The following is a 17,457-nucleotide window of genomic DNA, read 5'->3' as shown; positions in this document are numbered from 1 at the left end:
CAGCTAGCTATATGCATTTGAAGGACTGAACAAATGCAGCTTTGCTATCCACTTGGAATAAATAGGTTCAAATTATGAAAGACCAGCAGGCACTATTGCTCATGACCTGACTGGCAGAAATCCTCATAGTCAAGATGATAATTATTGTTGGACTCGTAAAACCCTCCCACCGCTCCCCTTTCTCAATGGCCAGAGCACTGGTGACATCCTGAGTGGAGTTTCACACCATAAGCAATTACAGCAGCTCCAAGAAGAAAATTGCAATGGTAAGGAGAGGGGAAGCTATGTTTTCTTTCCTGCAACTGTTGCCCTCTTCTCTCAGCTACATGATCCATCTCAGCATGGGTCTTCTCCAATACAAGCAGAGTCAAGAAGTTAAAGCTAAAATTAAAAACAAAGCTCACTGAAGGGTTTAAATAAATTAGATTCTTACTGGAGTTTTCAGCACTCACCAAATGTACTCTTGCCCTTCAGGTGAAGAGGTGGCTTCCAATGGGCAATAATGCTTGGAGCTACATAGCCAACCATTTTATGCACATACTACCTCCTCCCTCAACTCAGAGGGCAATTGTTTTCCACTGTATGTCGTAACTCCAGTCAAATACATGTAAGGTACAAACATATAGTGAAACAGATCTAGATCCCCTTATTTTACTAGAAAATGGACCTCAGCCAGCATAGAGAGCTACTGTCCAATCCTCGCAAATCAAATCACTCCTCTAGGCTGCTACATTAAGAAGATGCTCATATTCTGAATTCTGACTGGCTACATATGGAGCTGTAAAACTTGTAGGCAGATTTCATTTTGCAAATGTTAATCAGCCTAACAGTCTCCATGAACTAATAGTGGACAACTATACAGTTGAAAATAAAAGAGGGTAGCTGGGAATATGTATCCTACTTCCCTGTTTGTCTGCAGAAGTCACAGTACAATAATGTATTAAAATCACTGTTCTACTATTTAAGATCAGCTACCATGTATGCAAGTTCCCTGTTTCCCCTTCACGGACCATATTTTATAACTAGTCTAATTTGAGACTGAACCTGCAAAGCCTTACTTGCACCAACAGTCCTTACTCATATGATTTGCCACATTCACTCATTGGCAGGCACCTTGGGTCCAATCCTGAGAAGTACTGAGCCCTTCAACTCTCATTCAAGTTAGCGGCACATTTGGCACTCAGGACTATGTAAGAGAAGACCACTCATACATCTGCCTGTAAAGTGCCATGCAGATCTACAGTGCAGGAAAATAATCAGTATTACAAGAAACTGGGTCAAACCTAGGGCCTCAGCTACTTGATAGCTTCCATCCGAACTAATACATCCCACTGATTTTCTTCCCCTACCCCCAGTAGAAATACTATGTAATAAAACAACTAACTCTTTCTCAGTACTGCTTTAATGTCTTGATTTGCCTGGCAATAAGTTAAACAGCAAAAGCCACCAGATGGACTCCAAGGGCAATATAAAATAATTGTCTTAGATCTACATCCTGCCTTGTTCAATTACCCTATGTATATTATTGCTGGTCATTCAGACTTTGATACATATTGCCATGCATGCAATCTACCATAAAATGTTCTAATGTAGAGCTCATAAAAATTACTCTATTTGATAGATGTGCTGTTAAAACTATCCACTCATACATCTCTATGCACCAGGTGTGTGGCTGTTTCTACAAGACTATTAATTGCTGAGCCAAACTGTGCACCGGGGGGGGGGCAGGAAGGAGGGGGTTGTGCACAGGTGGCACCAACAGTTGCCTTGCAGCACCAGATAACACAGCAGCACTGACTGACAGCTGAGGATGTCATCCATGCATTCTCATGTCTCTTTCACAAAGTCCCATTTCCAACAAAACAAGAAGATATAAAAGGGAAGTGAACAGCTCCCCCCACCCCCTTTTTTTTTTTTAGGGGGAGGGGAGACTGCTCATGGAATACAGTAACTTTCACCTCATATCCATCACAAGTCAATAGTGACTAAAAGTGTAGTGTAGGAGATGGAACAGCCATCCAAAATATAATAACTAAGTTTCTATACAGTTCTTAGTAGATAGTGACCACAACTGACATCAGTCCTTCATTGCCTCTTCAATACCATGAGATGTGAATGGACCATGCAGACTGAACTCACTCCTAAAAGTGGCCTTGCTAGGTCACCAATAGGCATTTTGCCTAGAAGGTGTGGAAAGAAAGGTTGCAGTGCCACTACCCATGTTCATCTACAGAATGGGTACCAGAGAACTTGACAGGGCTGTCAAATCACACGCAATATATTCACTAATTATAATCACTATGTAATCTAGTCACAAGAAGAAGTAAAAAAGAAGCACCAAGGAGAGAATAAAAGGCAAGGTCACTGGTCAGAAGTAAAGTAAGTAGCATTCAAGATACAGGGGTTTACTCACAGTTAACATTCCTACAGTTAAGCATCTGTTGGCATTTCCATTACAAGCCCAGATCCGGAGTTGTATAACTTGGCCATTTAAAAAACAAACAACAAAAAAAGGTCTGCCCCAGGCTGAAAGTTGGCATATAGTATCTCAGAGGAGCACAGATTTGTAGGGGTTGTTGTTTCTTAAGTATTAATTTAGCTCTGCACATTTTAAAGGCATAGGATGGCAGAAATAACAGAAGTTCTTACAGTTAAATACTGTTTCTGCTCTTATAACTGTGGCATTTTAAAAATTAGTATTTTCAGACAATTAATCTATATGGCCCCGATCCAAAGAATTGCTCTGCATGGTACGTTAGCGTGCTTATAACATCTTATGAGACACTGACCACCCTGCAGAACTAGGCCTATTGTCACCAAAAAGCAATGAGCTATAAATGATAATCACTTCGCACGCAGAGCTAGTCCTTTTCCTCTAAGTATCCTTCTTGTGATGCTTTGGAAATTATGAATACAATAGCTGCACTGTTTTAATATATATTCATAAAATATAGTATAATGGTATTGCAGGGACAGTTATGGTATTTGTTCTGGATGTTCTTCATTGTGTTCTAAAAGACACAATGAAACTTTTATTAATAAACATTTTATTCAACTCACAGTCAAAGGATTAATATTCAATCATAGGACTATTTCCCTTTCATCCCCATTTTTTTTAAATATTTCAATGTAGCCATGAAGTCATAAAGTAAAAAAAAAAAAAAAAAGCGAAAAGGACAGCCAAAGAGCTATGGAAATTCAGTGTAAGAACTGCAAAGCTCTTTACAAAGATTAACTTATCAGGTCTAACAACCCAGCTATGAAGACAGCAAGAGATACATAAGGATCATTACATCCACCACTGAAATGCATTTACCCCTGAGGTGAAACACAAGCAACACCATGCAACAGGGTTGGGACAGAAAGTGAAGAACACCAGTCAGTTGAAATTGCAGGGGGACATTAAGGAGGCAAAATGGAATTACCTGACCCGGAATGTGGCCAGGCCATTGTGGGCTAGAAGTGCTCCACTTAAAAGAAAGTTCGTATGGTGGCAGTGGAGTGTGTTTTTGTTTTGTTTGGAGGCTTTTGTATTGTTTTGTTTTTAAAAGAACTCAATTGCCTGGACCTTGGCTTTAGATCTCAGCCAGAGGATGAATTCTTCAGTCTTTAAATCACAGAGATATGTTTTGGTGTTCAGAGGGGTTTCTAAAGAGTGGACAATCATATATATTATAAACTGCAAATCCTAGGCAGAAAAGGGTGAAAAAGGAGTAAATCCAAACCCAGCTTGCAACCTTCATGCTATCTGGTTTCAGTATTACATATGAAATATTCTTTTATCAAATTAGCACCATTCCAAGGATGTAAGTATCTTTTCCCGCAAAGCATAATTCTTCCATCCGGTCGCCAAAACAGACTTTTTAATTCCCCAACATTAATTCCCATTTCTGAATCATAACAGAACAAAAACTACATTATTGCATTACATTATTAATTTCACACCATGAGTTCATTTCAGATCATGAATGATAGGCTACATTTATTAAAGTAATAGTACTTTGGATGGAAGGGGCTAGAAGTACAATTTCAAAGCACTTCACAAACATGAATCAGATCTCAACAATTCTGCCAAGAGGGTGTGAATCATAATTTAAACTAAGGAAACTTGCCCCAACTCTGGAGATAAGCCTAAAATAGATCCTAGTTATCTTGACTCTTAGTCCTCTGCAGCCACTAAACCTTGGCACTGAGAATTATTTAGCACTATGAATAGGGCCCTATCAAATTCAAAGCCATGAAAAACGCATCACCGATCGTGAAATTTGGTCTTTTGTGTACTTTTACCCTACACTACGCAGATTTCACAGAGGAGACCAGTGTTTCTCAAACTGGGGATCCTGACCCAAAAGGGAGTTATGGGGGGCCCCAAAGTTATTTTAGGGGAGTCATGGTATTACCACCCTTACTTCTGCACTGCCTTCAGAGCTGGGTGGCCAGAGAGCAGCAGCTGTTGGCCAGGCGCCCAACTCTGAAGGCGGTGCCCTGCCAGCAGCAGCACAGAAGTAAGGGTGGCAATACCATACCAGGCCACCCTTACTTCTGTGCTGCTGCCTTCAGAGCTGGGCGGCTGGAGAGCGGCAGTTGTTGACTAAGCGCCCAGCTCTGCAGGCAGCAGCAAAGCAGTTAGGGGGGCAATACCATACCATGATATCCTTACTTCTGCATGCTGCTGGTGGCAGCTCTGCCTTCAAAACTTGGCTCCTGGCCAGTAGCCACCACTCTCCAGCTGCCCAGCTCTGCAGGCAGCCGCCACCAGCAGCAGCACAGAAGTAAGGGTAGCAGTACCACAACCCCCCGGCAACAATCTTGCGACCCTCCTACAACTCCTTTTTGGGTCAAGACCTCTACAATTACAACACCCTGACGCCGAAATCATGAAATTGACCAAAATGGACCATGAATTTGGTAGGGCCCTAACTATGAAGTGGACCCTTTAGCACATTTATGTGCAATTCCTAAGCACAGTAGACATTTTCAGGTCTTTTTACAAACTCTCTTAAACTTGACCCATGCCCATCTTGGGATGGCCTCAAATTTACAACAGTTTCCTTGCCCAGTTTCTTAAGTGCCATGGGAATAATCCTGCCTTGGCTGAACAAACAGAACCCCCAATAGTGATGGTGAAAACCTAATTGACACCACTGGGGATGGTGATGATAATATGGTAGAAGAGTGGCAAAGAGTCCGTCAGTAGCCATACCATACTGACAGTGGATGGTAGAATGAGGTCAAACAAACCCAGTTCATGAAAACTATTAATCTACACCAGCGGTTCTCAAACTGTGGGTCAGGACCCCAAAGTGCATCATGATCCCATTCTAATGGGGTCATCAGGGCTGGCTTAGACTTGTTGGAGCCCAGGGACAAAGCCCAAGCCTGAGGGCTTCAGGTTACAGGCCCTCTGCCTGAGGCTGAAGCCCTTGGGCTTTGGCCCCTCGACCTGGGGCAGTGGGGCTTTGGCTTTGCTTTCCACGCCCCCAGGTGGCAGGACTTGGGCGGGCTCAGGCTTCGGTCCCCCTTCCTGGGGTCCTGTAATCATTTTTGTTGTCAGAAGGGGGTCATGGTGCAATTAATTTTGAGAACCTCTGATCTATACCACCCTTCTGGGCTTTAAGGGGAAAAGTGCCAATGTTTGTTATATTTTATTATCTATCCTTCAGAGTCACCTCTTCTCATCTAAAACACTGACCCAGAGAGTAGTATAGTAGCCTGTATTGTTTTCGCAACAAAACAATATTTTAAAAGAATTAAGGTGCAATAGAGAGAAAGAATGGTCTTGTAGTTAACAGATAGGGATGGGAGTTGGGAGATCCAGGAGGGGAAGAAATTGGGGATTAAATTGCCCTCTTTTCCAGTCTTATTCTCCTACTTCCTCCAAGGTAGGAATGACAAACTCAAACCAGACCTCTAGATCTGATCTGACTACCACCAGACTTGCATAAGTTTAGATCTCAACTCTGCAGGTTAGGGACCATCTCTGCCAAACTACATGCAAGACTGGCCCTGTTCATGACTTCACAAGAAACTGTTCAACCTTCCAGCCGCATTTTGTTCTCAAAGAATTTTCTGCTCTATTTCAGACTTTTCAGTATCTTCTGGTTGGGAGAAGACTGAATATGGTCCAGCAATAATCCATTTGAGACATTTTTCAAAAGCAACCTCTGACCTTGGGTATCTCAAGTTTTGGGCACCCAACCTGGGACACTTGGACTTCATTTTCAGGGGTGCTGATCACAAACAACTCCAATTAAAGTAAATGGGAGTTCACATGCTAAGTAACTGTTAAAAGGAGACCACAAAGCATCAGATTAGACACCCAATACACGCAGACACTTTTGGAAAATTCAGCTGTTAGCCTCTAACAGCCTCACTCTACAGCACCAAACTGAAGAGGAAGAAGACACACCTTAATTATTTCACTAAACAATTAGACATGTAAATATGGTACTATGAAAATGATCTGATATACCATGCCAGACATACTTCGATTTTCTCACAAAATTTTTGCAGCATTAGAATGCTCAGAATTTATTGGAACTCAATGCTAACATAAAGTAGCTCTGTGTCAGAGACTGCAATATGGTTTTGGCTCTTCTGGGAGAACTTAAACATAACCTCCAGTAATTACTTTCACCTGCCAGACAATAAAAATTTTTGCTAGTTTGATTTTATTGTTAAATATTAAAGTAACTAAAAAATTTTTGCATAGGTATATCACCATCTGTAACATAGGGAAAAAATTAGCATTATGAACTTACAGTTAGCATTTAATATTGTGATGTTTATATTGAAAAGCAAAAAAAAAAATCTTTGCAGAGAAGGGAAAGTTTCTTCCATCTCTCGGGTGACTGACAGCCCATCCTGACAATCACTCTCTTTCCCTCGCTCCTGGCTATCCAAGAGCTTCATTCCATCACATATTTACAGTATGCAAGATGTTGCCCCATTTGCTTTCAACTCTATTCTAAGAACAAGGGATTTAGAAAAAGAGGCATATAAGGACACGGAAAGTTGCTAACTCCTGTTTTAAATCAAATATATGGAGAGGGGGAGGGTAAAAAAAACCTGTGGTGGTTTCTCTAGCAGCTTTGATTTAAGGATCACAAGCAGATAAAGTTAAGTATCACAACATTCCATGTATTATTATTGCCATGAACAAGCTAAGGCATACAAAGATTAAGTAACTTGGGCTCCTCTGACCTTCAAAATGTTCCCATTCCCAGTCTAACCACTATGCCACAGTCTTAAACTGGAATGGGATCTTAACCAATATAATCCAAAAAAAAAAAAAAAAGTTTCCTAACTTTACTGATAAGAGCTTCACTTTAAACCAGCATTCTTTTGGGTTGTCAGAATATCTAATTATAGAGATAAATCCTCTGCTTTAAACCTATTGACTGTACTACGTTAATGGCAGAGGCTTCCACGAAAACAAGGGAATAAGTTCAGTCCGACTTCAGCACTTTCCTGAATCAGGGCCTTTATCATGACAGGGTTCAGAGTAGCAGCCATGTTAGTCTGTATTCACAAAAAGAAAAGGAGTACTTGTGGCACCTTAGAGACTAACCAATTTATTTGAGCATAAGCTTTCGTGAGCTACAGCTCACTTCATCGGATACATTCAGATGCATCCGATGAAGCGAGCTGTAGCTCACCGAAGCTTATGCTCAAATAAATTGGTCTTTATTATATAAATACTTGAAAGTTCTCATGTTTACCTCTCTGTCTGAAAACTGAAATAGTTAATTCTGTTCTACAGTCACGTGGTGGAAAGTCAATCCTATTGCTCTCAATAAGCAAGCTACTGTAGTCAACAAACACAGCATCACTTAATCAATTTGATATTTCTTTGTTACCCAATAAAAACTAATATAAATGTAGAAAGGAAGGAGGAAAACATGTACAATACAGTGACGAGACAGATAGCTAAACAAGTCTAAAATGCAGGTTTGTTTGAAGCAGCTGGATGGTACAAAACCAGACTCAAATTCCAAGAGAGCTAACTAATCATTACATCCTACTGAGGTAGTTAATATTAGGTGATTTATTAAATGTGGGATTTTTCTACTAAAGTCTTAAAAACAAGTGTTAAAAGTATTCTTTGTCATTTCAGAGATTATTGCACTCTCCTCTCCAGAGATGCCAACATCTCAATGGAGCCAGGTTTAGGTACATATAAATGTTACAGGATCAAAGGTGCTTATTAATGTAATTTCCTGTTTGCACACACAAAGTAATAGAGAGAGAGTGTAAAACTGAAGCGATCAAATCAAGTGACCGTTTTCAGGGGGCATAAGTGAAAGTTTAAGCAAAAGAAACCACAGGTTTAATATGCAGCTGAAAATTTTAAATCTGAAAAGGCCAGATAGATTAAGGCCTATGATTAGCGCCATATAAATATCAAAGGAGCTAAATTTACAGCTGTCATTTCTCCATCACAACACTGTCATTTTGCATTTTATATCCAAGTGGTGGCAACATGAATAAGGTCAGCTGAACATACAGAGTTGCAAGTCTGGGATCGCCAAACACTATTAAGAGTTATACTAGATCAAGGTTTAGACTTTCATAGGGACCCCTTTCCTTAGATGGAAGAGTCTCTCACTACCTATAGGGCTAGAGCCAACCCTGCCCTCTTACTTCCTTCATCTGCCCTCTGAATTACAAATCCTAACACTCCTGACCTGCACTATATTCAGCTCCTTCCTAACAGTTTCCATAAAATCCTTCTGCATTTCCATCCTTTAGTCTTGTCTTTCCTGCTGAATACGCAAAGTAGAAATCAGTCCCTCCTAGAACAGTGTATAAATACAAGGGGTGTCACTGAACTAAGTTATTTTTATTGTACCTCTCTACTCCTACATTACCCTATTCACCTTTCCCATCAATATACTGTCCTGCCTGAAGCACCACGTGATGCTGTACAGCTTTTAAGAAGAAAAATGTGTTTTGGATCATACCATCTTCCGCTCAAGCACTCTGATATCCTTTTCAGAGTAACAGCCGTGTTAGTCTGTATTCGCAAAAAGAAAAGGAGGACTTGTGGCACCTTAGAGACTAACCAATTTATTAGAGCATAAGCTTTCGTGAGCTACAGCTCACTTCCTCAGATGCATATCGTGGAAACTGCAGCAGGCTTTATATATACACAGAGAATATGAAACAATACCTATTCCCACTGTGGGGTGGGAATAGGTATTGTTTCATATTCTCTGTGTATATATAAAGCCTGCTGCAGTTTCCACGATATGCATCTGAGGAAGTGAGCTGTAGCTCACGAAAGCTTATGCTCTAATAAATTGGTTAGTCTCTAAGGTGCCACAAGTCCTCCTTTTCTTTTTCTGATATCCTTGAGAGGCATTCACTAATTAAGCCGGCAAACAACCATCATTATTTCATCTGTGGGAAAATGGAGGTGCTGAGATTTGAGTGACTTGCAAACTCAATAGTGATCCTGGGCAGCAGGGCCAAAAGCAGAATCCACATCTCCTGACTCCCAGTCTTGTAACCACTAAACTATGCCTCAATAATAAACTAATTTTGTTTCTCCTCCCTCCCCAGGCCTGCTCCTCCAACTATTCCATCATATTTAAAATCCCACTAGGTCTCAGTTCCATTTTTACCTACCTGTATCATATTAAGGACTATGACAGAATGAAGTTTGGTCCTTCAATCTCTGTAGGATATGTCTGCATTCTAAATCTCACACGCACCACTTTAAACACATTGGGGCAGAGACTATCTTCCTCTATGCTGGCTCGTTACTGGGCTCACAACCGGTCCTCGGTACGTCTCACACAGCTCAAAGTTGTTGGCTTTCTGGGCTTGCAGCAAGACTTTACCTCTTTTCCCAGATTTCACCTAAGGGGTTGAATGAGTGGAGTCCAGATGGATTGACAGAGTCACAGTTATTGATTATCAGAAGGCTTTTTAGCATATAATGTTTATAAATCTAGAGCAGTAAATATTCACATCTAACGAAGGGACGCAATTACACTTTTCCCTAATCATTGCCCTTTTCAGTAGACCAATATGTTGCTACATATTTCTTCTGATGTTATGTTCTCTTCGCTGTCTACCTCCCTCCATTTGTTCCATATTGCTCTCTTCAAATTTCAGTAAAGCCCCTAACCCACCTTACTGCCATGTAACATATCAAATATTTCTGCCCATAATGGTATATATCACCTGTCTCGCTTCCTACTCACTACATCTTTTTATCTACATCACCCCACAACTGTCTAAACAGTTGTGCAGAGAAAACTAAATATTTTATAGTAGCATTTGAAACTCAAACACAGACATGGTAAAAATCTGAATATGAAACTAACTATAAAATAGAAGTGCAAGTGACTTCTTTATCCAAAAGAAATAAAAAATAAAGATCATTAATGTGTTTTTAAAATTCATTTTTAATAGTCTAAGATGTATGTATTATGTAGTAAAAGTTTGTTTTTACCTATTGTAGTTAATAGTGTTCATTAAATATTCTCCCATATTCTCTATATATGATAAAGCATATGTTTACTTTGCACCTGAAATGTCAAATTTAATTATATGATTCAGATGAGAATAGTTCTTAGCCCATGACAAGAGTCAAGTAATACTACAACTATGATTTTTTAACTTGACAGGAAGAGGCAGATTTAAGCCACCAATCAGAACCATTCAGACCACTGTACCTCCATAGAAGCCCATTGAGGGGTCACCCAAATGGATCAGCTTGCAGAATAAGGTCTTAAAGTCAATCAAAACACGTGACCCCCCCTCTTATATTATGGCATATCACAACAAACACTTAAAGGCTGACTTCTTTATTCCACAAAACCTTAATTTTACTTTCTTCTGCTGAAATTAAAATGCTTATACTTCTCAAATACTCTATTTTTAGGGTGAGTACTTGATTGCTCTTAAAAAATAATCTGAAGTTACACAAATATTTTCACTTTTTAAAGTACATAAAGTTTTTCTAAATTCCAGTTAATGTTATAACTTACTGTATAAAGCAAACCAGTGACATTGTGGTTGTTTTGTTTTTTTAAACCACACAAAAAAGATCGTGAAATTGGCATGTCTGGAGACAAACAAGTATGACAAAGCATTCTAATAGGAAGATAGGTTTTATGGATTAGGATTTTCAAAGGTTATTAAGAGAGCTAGGCACTCAAATTTCAACTGAATTTCAATGGGAGCTGGGCACCAAGCTCCTGCAGGCCTCTTTGAATCCAAGCCATAGTTCAGAACACATTTGTGGATGAGGTATACACTGGCAAGAAGTTTAGACCAAACGTTTAGAGGGAACTTTGTTATATTTCTTTTTTTTTTTAAGTTGCAAAATCCAATTTTAATGCCAACTAGAATAATTTCCTGGGATTTAAACACTGAACATCAATGGAGGAAGAACACTAACAGAGCAGTACTGAGAATTAATTTCAGGAGAACCAGAAGGCACAACAGACAAAGCTTACTTTTCCTGAACAAACCGAGTAAAGCACTAAAACAAAAAATCCCATCAATACTGAAGAGTAAATTAATTTGTTCCAAGTTTCAACAATGATAATTTGAAGTGTTATTAACAGTAGAGGCCAGGAAACTTGTTTTTAAGATAGGATAGTTTTTAAGATTTAAATAGTGTTCCTGTCAGGTTACATATCCACTGAATAGGAGTATCAGACCAGATTCCAATTTCAGTTACATTGGCAAGTAAATCAGGAATAACTCCACTGACTTCTGAATCTGAACTGATCAGAATCCAGCCTAATAGAAAAAAAATGGCAATCCTGATATATCTGACCAGAACCGCTCATTGCTCACCCGAAGCCAACCACCCAACCCCGCTTAGTATTAAGTGGAAAACAAAACAAAAACGTGATAAAGCACCGTTCACTAAGTCTGCTTTCAGCTGTGGCATACAGGCACGCAGCGTACGTGCCATTAAGTACAGACCAACGTAATCTATATCGGGATGAAAACTGGCTGTTCTTCAAGTAGTCTCTCCTGTTGCGGCTGGGGCTGTTCCCTGCATCGCAGGCTGGCTACCTGTGAGCTTCAGCTACTACAAGCTACAGAGACAGACATGATACAGCCTTCCTCCCAACTCCACTGCTGCAATCAATATGCGTGTCTCCTACAGGAACAAGGGGACAGACAACCTAGAGCGGTGGATTAGGCTGCCTCATGGCAAAAGGGGAATTTTGACGGGAAGGTCACTCCTCCAACTCCCACCTACCTCAACCACGTTAAAGTCCCCTTGACGGTCAGCTCTCCAGACGCCCAGCCCAGAGCAGATCCTTACAACAATCCTGACAGCCAGTGACCCCCCCACCCCAAAAAAAAAATCCTTCCACCCAGAGTCCCCTAAACCCTTGGGGAACCCAGAGCCCCAATACAAGCTCAGTTACCCAGACTCCCCCAAACACACACCCTGGCGCCGAGCCCCCTGCCACCCCAGTCATCGCCCTGTCATCCCAATAAATACCTTGCTACCCAGAGCCCCCCCACGCGATACCCTGCCCACAGGGGCAGCTGCGTATCCCCCCCTGCGTAGGCCCAGCCAGGCTGCTGCTACCTCCGAGGCCGAAGGTCTCCTCCTCGCCCAGTCCCGGAGGCTGCCGGGTTCCAGCGCCTCAGCCGGGGCTCTGCAGCAGGCGCTCCCGCCGGGCAGGCTGCAGCGGTGGGAGCGGGAAGGAGGACGGTGGAGAGCCCAGTCCCGGGCTGGGGCCAGCCCTGCCCCTCCTACCTTATCGCCGGCTCATGGTACTGCTCTGCCCGGGGTGTGGGTGGCTCCAGCGTCGCCCTGCCCGGTCCCTCGCTGCCAGGCCAGCCCCGCGCCCCGGCGGCGGCAGAAGGAGGGGTGGCGGCAGAGCTGCCTGACGCGACGCGGCCAATCCAGGCTTGGCGGTGGGCTGGGCCTACCACGGCGATTAGCTTGGCGGTTAAAGGCACAGGGGCCACGGCGCGAGGCACTCCCGCCGGACGCGGGGCCCCAGTGGATGGGCGGGGCTGGCGGGGAGCGGAGCTGTGTTCCAGTGTAGTGGGGTGTATATGGGGGGAGCTTGGATCCAGTGTAGTGGGGTGTATGGCGGAGGGGCTTGGATCCAGTGGTGTATGGGGAGGGGAGCTTGCATCCAGTGTAGTGGGGTGTATGGGGAAGGGGGCTTGGATCCACTGTAGTGGGGTGTTTTGGGGAGGAGTTTGGATCCAGTGTAGTGAGGTCTAGGGGGGGGCTTGGATCCAGTGGTGTATGGGGAGGGGAGCTTGGATCCAGTGGTGTATGGGGAGGGGAGCTTGGATCCAGTGTAGTGGGGTAACCACACAGGAACTGAGAATGGACAGATTGCCGCAGACAGACAGAGGAAAAGACTGGTAGGGAAGGGAATTAATTCTATACAGAGAAAGGGAGAGAAAAAGGAGGGAGAATAGCACAGAAAAGACTATTCTGATGTATTAATCTCTTCAGGGCTTTCCCCCTCCATCTGTAGACTTGGGTGAAGTGTTAAATTTAGGGCAGGAACCGTCTGCTATGTGTTTGTGCACAATGCAGTCCCAATGTTGGTCCCTAGCCATGACCATGATAAACAATAATAAAAATTCAACTCAAATATTTTTGCATATAAGAGTTTGAAGCTGGATTTGCCAGGATTTGCAGTTTCTCATTACTCTCAAGTGTTCAGGGAACAGTCAGCTGTCTGTGAAAGTGTTTGCAAATCCTGAACTGGGGTAGGAATGATCATTTGTTCAAATGATCTGTGCACTAGTGTCTTGTTTAAAAACTTTAAATCATGCAGTCAGCAAGCAGAAACACAACTTAAGGTTTGTCTACATGGTGAAATTTACCGGCATTACTATACTGGTATAATTACATTGCTATAGTTATTCCAGTATAACTCCCTGTGAGAACACTCTTATTTCAGACTGAGTGCCTTTTTCCAGTTTAGTTAATTGCATTTATACCAAAGCAACATAAGCTAAACCAGAGAAAGGCACTCCTTTTAAAATAAGAGTGTCCTCATGGGAAGTTATACCAGTATAACTATAGTGACTCATATCAGTATAGTTATGCTGGTAAATTTCCCTGTGTAGAAAAGCTCTAGGTCACTTTATTAGTGTTAGGTCAAAATGGCAAATTTAATTTACTAACTGAAATGGGATATGGAAACAGATTGCAATAGTTTCAAACTGTCTAGTGCAAGCTATTAATAAGGTCTTTTAAAATACACTTTGACCACCTGTGAACATTTCTAAATCTTATTATTAATTGTTATCATATAACAGTAGCACCTAAAGATCCCAGTCAGGGATTGGGCTCATTATGCTAGGCACAGTATTGACATAAAGAGAGAGTGATTTTTTACTATTTCAAAACCAAATACAGATCGCATTCAGACTTTTTCTTTACACATCAAGTGAATTTTAGTGCTTGTGAAAAGGGATGGATTAACAGCCTGGAGCCTGCAGACTAGGATATTTACATCACTACATTATCTGAGTATATTTAATGTATTTATCCTCATAACACCTGTGAAGGTAGGAAAGTGTTGTTATCCCTACTTTTCAGTGGAGAACGGAGGCCCAGATCCAAAGGTATTTAGGCACCTAACTCCCATTGAAATAATTGGAAATCTAGCATCTAAATACCTTTGAAATTCTGGGCCTACAATACTTGCTGGAGGTCACAGCGGATATCTACAGCAGAGCAGAAATTGAACACAGACCTCCAGAGTCCTGACCCCAACCTTACCAAAAGGCCATACCTCCTCCCCTCGTACCACCATTGCCTGTTCTGTGGCAAGTTTCCCACATGCTGTCCTGACATTATCCTGCTTCTAAAGAGACCAGCTCTCTGAATAAGAGGGTATTACACTCCTAATGCCCATGAGGGTCACAATCCTTAATGGTGCTTAGTAGCTCCTCTAAAGGCTGAATGCCCACAACTCACACTGAAATCAATGGTAGTTGAAGGTGTTCAACATCTAGCAAGACCTAGCCCTAGTACACTAGGAAATGTATTGAGACTACCAACTGAAGGGCCAGATCCTTCAAGATGCTGAGCACCTCCTATGACAGTGAGCACTCCCACTGAAGATAGTGGGAGCTGAGGGTACTCAGCACCTCAGAGGAACAGGCCCTTATTTCCTATAGAGCATTGAACATCCAGAAGATGGGAATAACTTTTGATCACTACCAATGTGAATTGGATTTTCAGCCAGTGACCTGTGCAGGTAATAGTCTCTGTATCCCATTACCAATTTTTTGAGCCATCTAGTAGCATTCAAACATCAAATGAACCTGAAATATTGGTTCCCAAAATAGCATCAGGTACATTTAGGGCTCTCTGATTTACTGAGCTGAGATTGTTGCTGTTATTGCCCAAAGTTATCACACCAACAAAAGATGTAATAGGATCCTGCGAGCGGTTTACTCAGGATAGGTAAACAGAATAAATATGATCTTGCAAAATGCAGATAATTATGTAAATCTTCCTGTTCTTGCTTTATCCTCTTGGAATATCCAGGTGAATGGAGGCTGGAAATATATGTGCAGGTTATTTGCAGCTTTGCTGATTGCTGGTGTTGCTGTTCATTTTAACACAGAAATCATTTTCAGGCTTCTGGTCTTAGGGCTTGATTCTCCACTACCTTGCATTGTGTCTCATTTACTCTACAGAGCCAAAACCTACAGCTCTTACTCAATGGATTGCTCCTTCTGAATGCAAAAGGATGGCTTGTTGAGTAAAGACTGCAGGGTGAGGACATTATTGTTATGTTTTTACTTGCCTTGCTATAAAAAACAAAATCCTATAGTCCACTGAGGGCTGGTATTCACAGCATCTGTTTCAAGTAAACTTTTATTTAAAAATAAAAAATATTTTAAATGCATACAAATATTTAAATGTATATACAAGTACTTTTTTTATGATCTACTACTATACAGGGCAGTCCTGTGTCTCCTTTTTCCAATCTCCTACTATACAGGGCAGTCCTTTCTCTGATATAGTATTATACACAGCAGATGATGGTGTTCCAAAGTTTAAAGATCATTGTTTTTATTTTTCTAGCAGCATGTTTTACATAGCAAGAACATATCCTACTGCCTGAAACTGACCAGTGGAATGTTCTCTTTTTTAGCTACACATGACATAACAGAAGTTACATATTTGTGAGGAATTAAAACATATAACAAAACATTACACTAAGATTCCAGTTCAGGGAAGCACTTAAGCACAAGCTTAACTTTAAACACATGTTTTGATCTGACTGACTTCAGTGGGACCTAAGCAGCTACTTGAGTTATTTGCTGTATAAATGAGATTATTTGTCTGCTTAAAAATAAGCACATACCCGATATTTACATGGCAAGGATCTATAAACCTGTTAAAACTTCCTAAATGAATAGGAATAGGAACTAAAACCTCCTAAATAAAAAGATTTAAATGCTTAGCTGAATTGGGACCTAAATGATCAAATCCTCCCCCTACTTCCTTCCAATCTGAAACTTTTATCACTTTGTATAGACAAATTAACAGCATAATGAGGATATTCAGATTTATAATATGTTTTGATATGTCCCAGACCAGTGTCCATATAGACAATGTTTACATATTTTCAATGAAAATCAAAGGCCTCCAGTCAGTGACTGCCTGGTGGTATATTTGTTTTAGAGCATGAGTATAGGTACATATTCCATGTAGGCAAATGGGTTGAGGCTCTTTACAATGGTTGCTAGTGTTGTCCCTTCTCCTGATACCAGTGTCCTGTTCTAAAACTACTGTCACCCAGCTGTCATGCAGTAGCAGATGTTTTGGGCCTTGCCAGTTGATTTCCTGGTGGAGGAGAAATCAGCAATGTGGAATCTGAATATATTTTAAGTGCAACTTGATTTATACATACACACCAGTCCTGGAGCACAAGTGACTCCAACAACATGCAGGCAAGCCTTTCTCTGAAGAATCTCTACAGTGCTGAGCACCAATACTTGGTTCCCATAGAGCCACTCTGTTTCTAGAACTGATGCTAATCAGAGACCACAGCAGAGTGCAAACTCTCTGGCTGCTTTCACAGCTCCCTTGCCAAGGTCTACTGCCTCTGGCCAGCACCTTGCATATCCCAAGCTAACACCATCACTGCGTGTCTTCCCAAGACTGAATAGTTGCTCATGTAAAATCATGCTCCTGGAAAGGTCGTTGATAGCGGGGATCAAATTGGGACCTCTGGATCTTAAGCATGAGCCCTGCCTAGTGCCTGAACTGAAAGGCACAGCTCTGTAAGCCAGTGCTGCAGCAGATGTATCAGTCTCACTAGGTGGCCCAGCCACCACCAGAGTGGGACAAAGGGATTAAGTCCGTGTTGATTAGCTACTCCCGCTAGCCAGGGACGCTCCTGCTGAGCTTCAGCAGTCCACCCCAATATGGGTCACCACAGTCTTTTACTTCAGGTAGTAGAGGTTCAGTCTCAT

The 17,457-nt window shown here is 41.6% G+C and overlaps 1 protein-coding gene across 6 annotated transcripts in view; it reads right to left on the bottom strand.

The window, feature by feature from the left end:
* The window catches only part of TEX2 (testis expressed 2), a 120,554-nt gene extending 107,685 nt beyond the window's left edge, over positions 1–12,869 (bottom strand). For 4 of the 6 annotated variants that reach the window (XR_012154893.1, XM_073311242.1, XM_073311245.1 and 1 more), the window contains exon 1: positions 12,743–12,869. The gene's annotated coding sequence lies outside the window, so the exon portion shown is untranslated. The other 2 variants (XM_073311243.1, XM_073311244.1) reach the window with 2 other exon arrangements.
* Positions 12,870–17,457: the final 4,588 nt, after the last annotated feature.

Source organism: Lepidochelys kempii, chromosome 14 (assembly GCF_965140265.1).
Source record: "Lepidochelys kempii isolate rLepKem1 chromosome 14, rLepKem1.hap2, whole genome shotgun sequence".
Classification (NCBI taxonomy): Eukaryota; Metazoa; Chordata; order Testudines; family Cheloniidae; genus Lepidochelys; species Lepidochelys kempii.
Note: the sequence above shows the minus strand (reverse complement) of the source record. Positions and strands in the feature narration are given on the sequence as shown.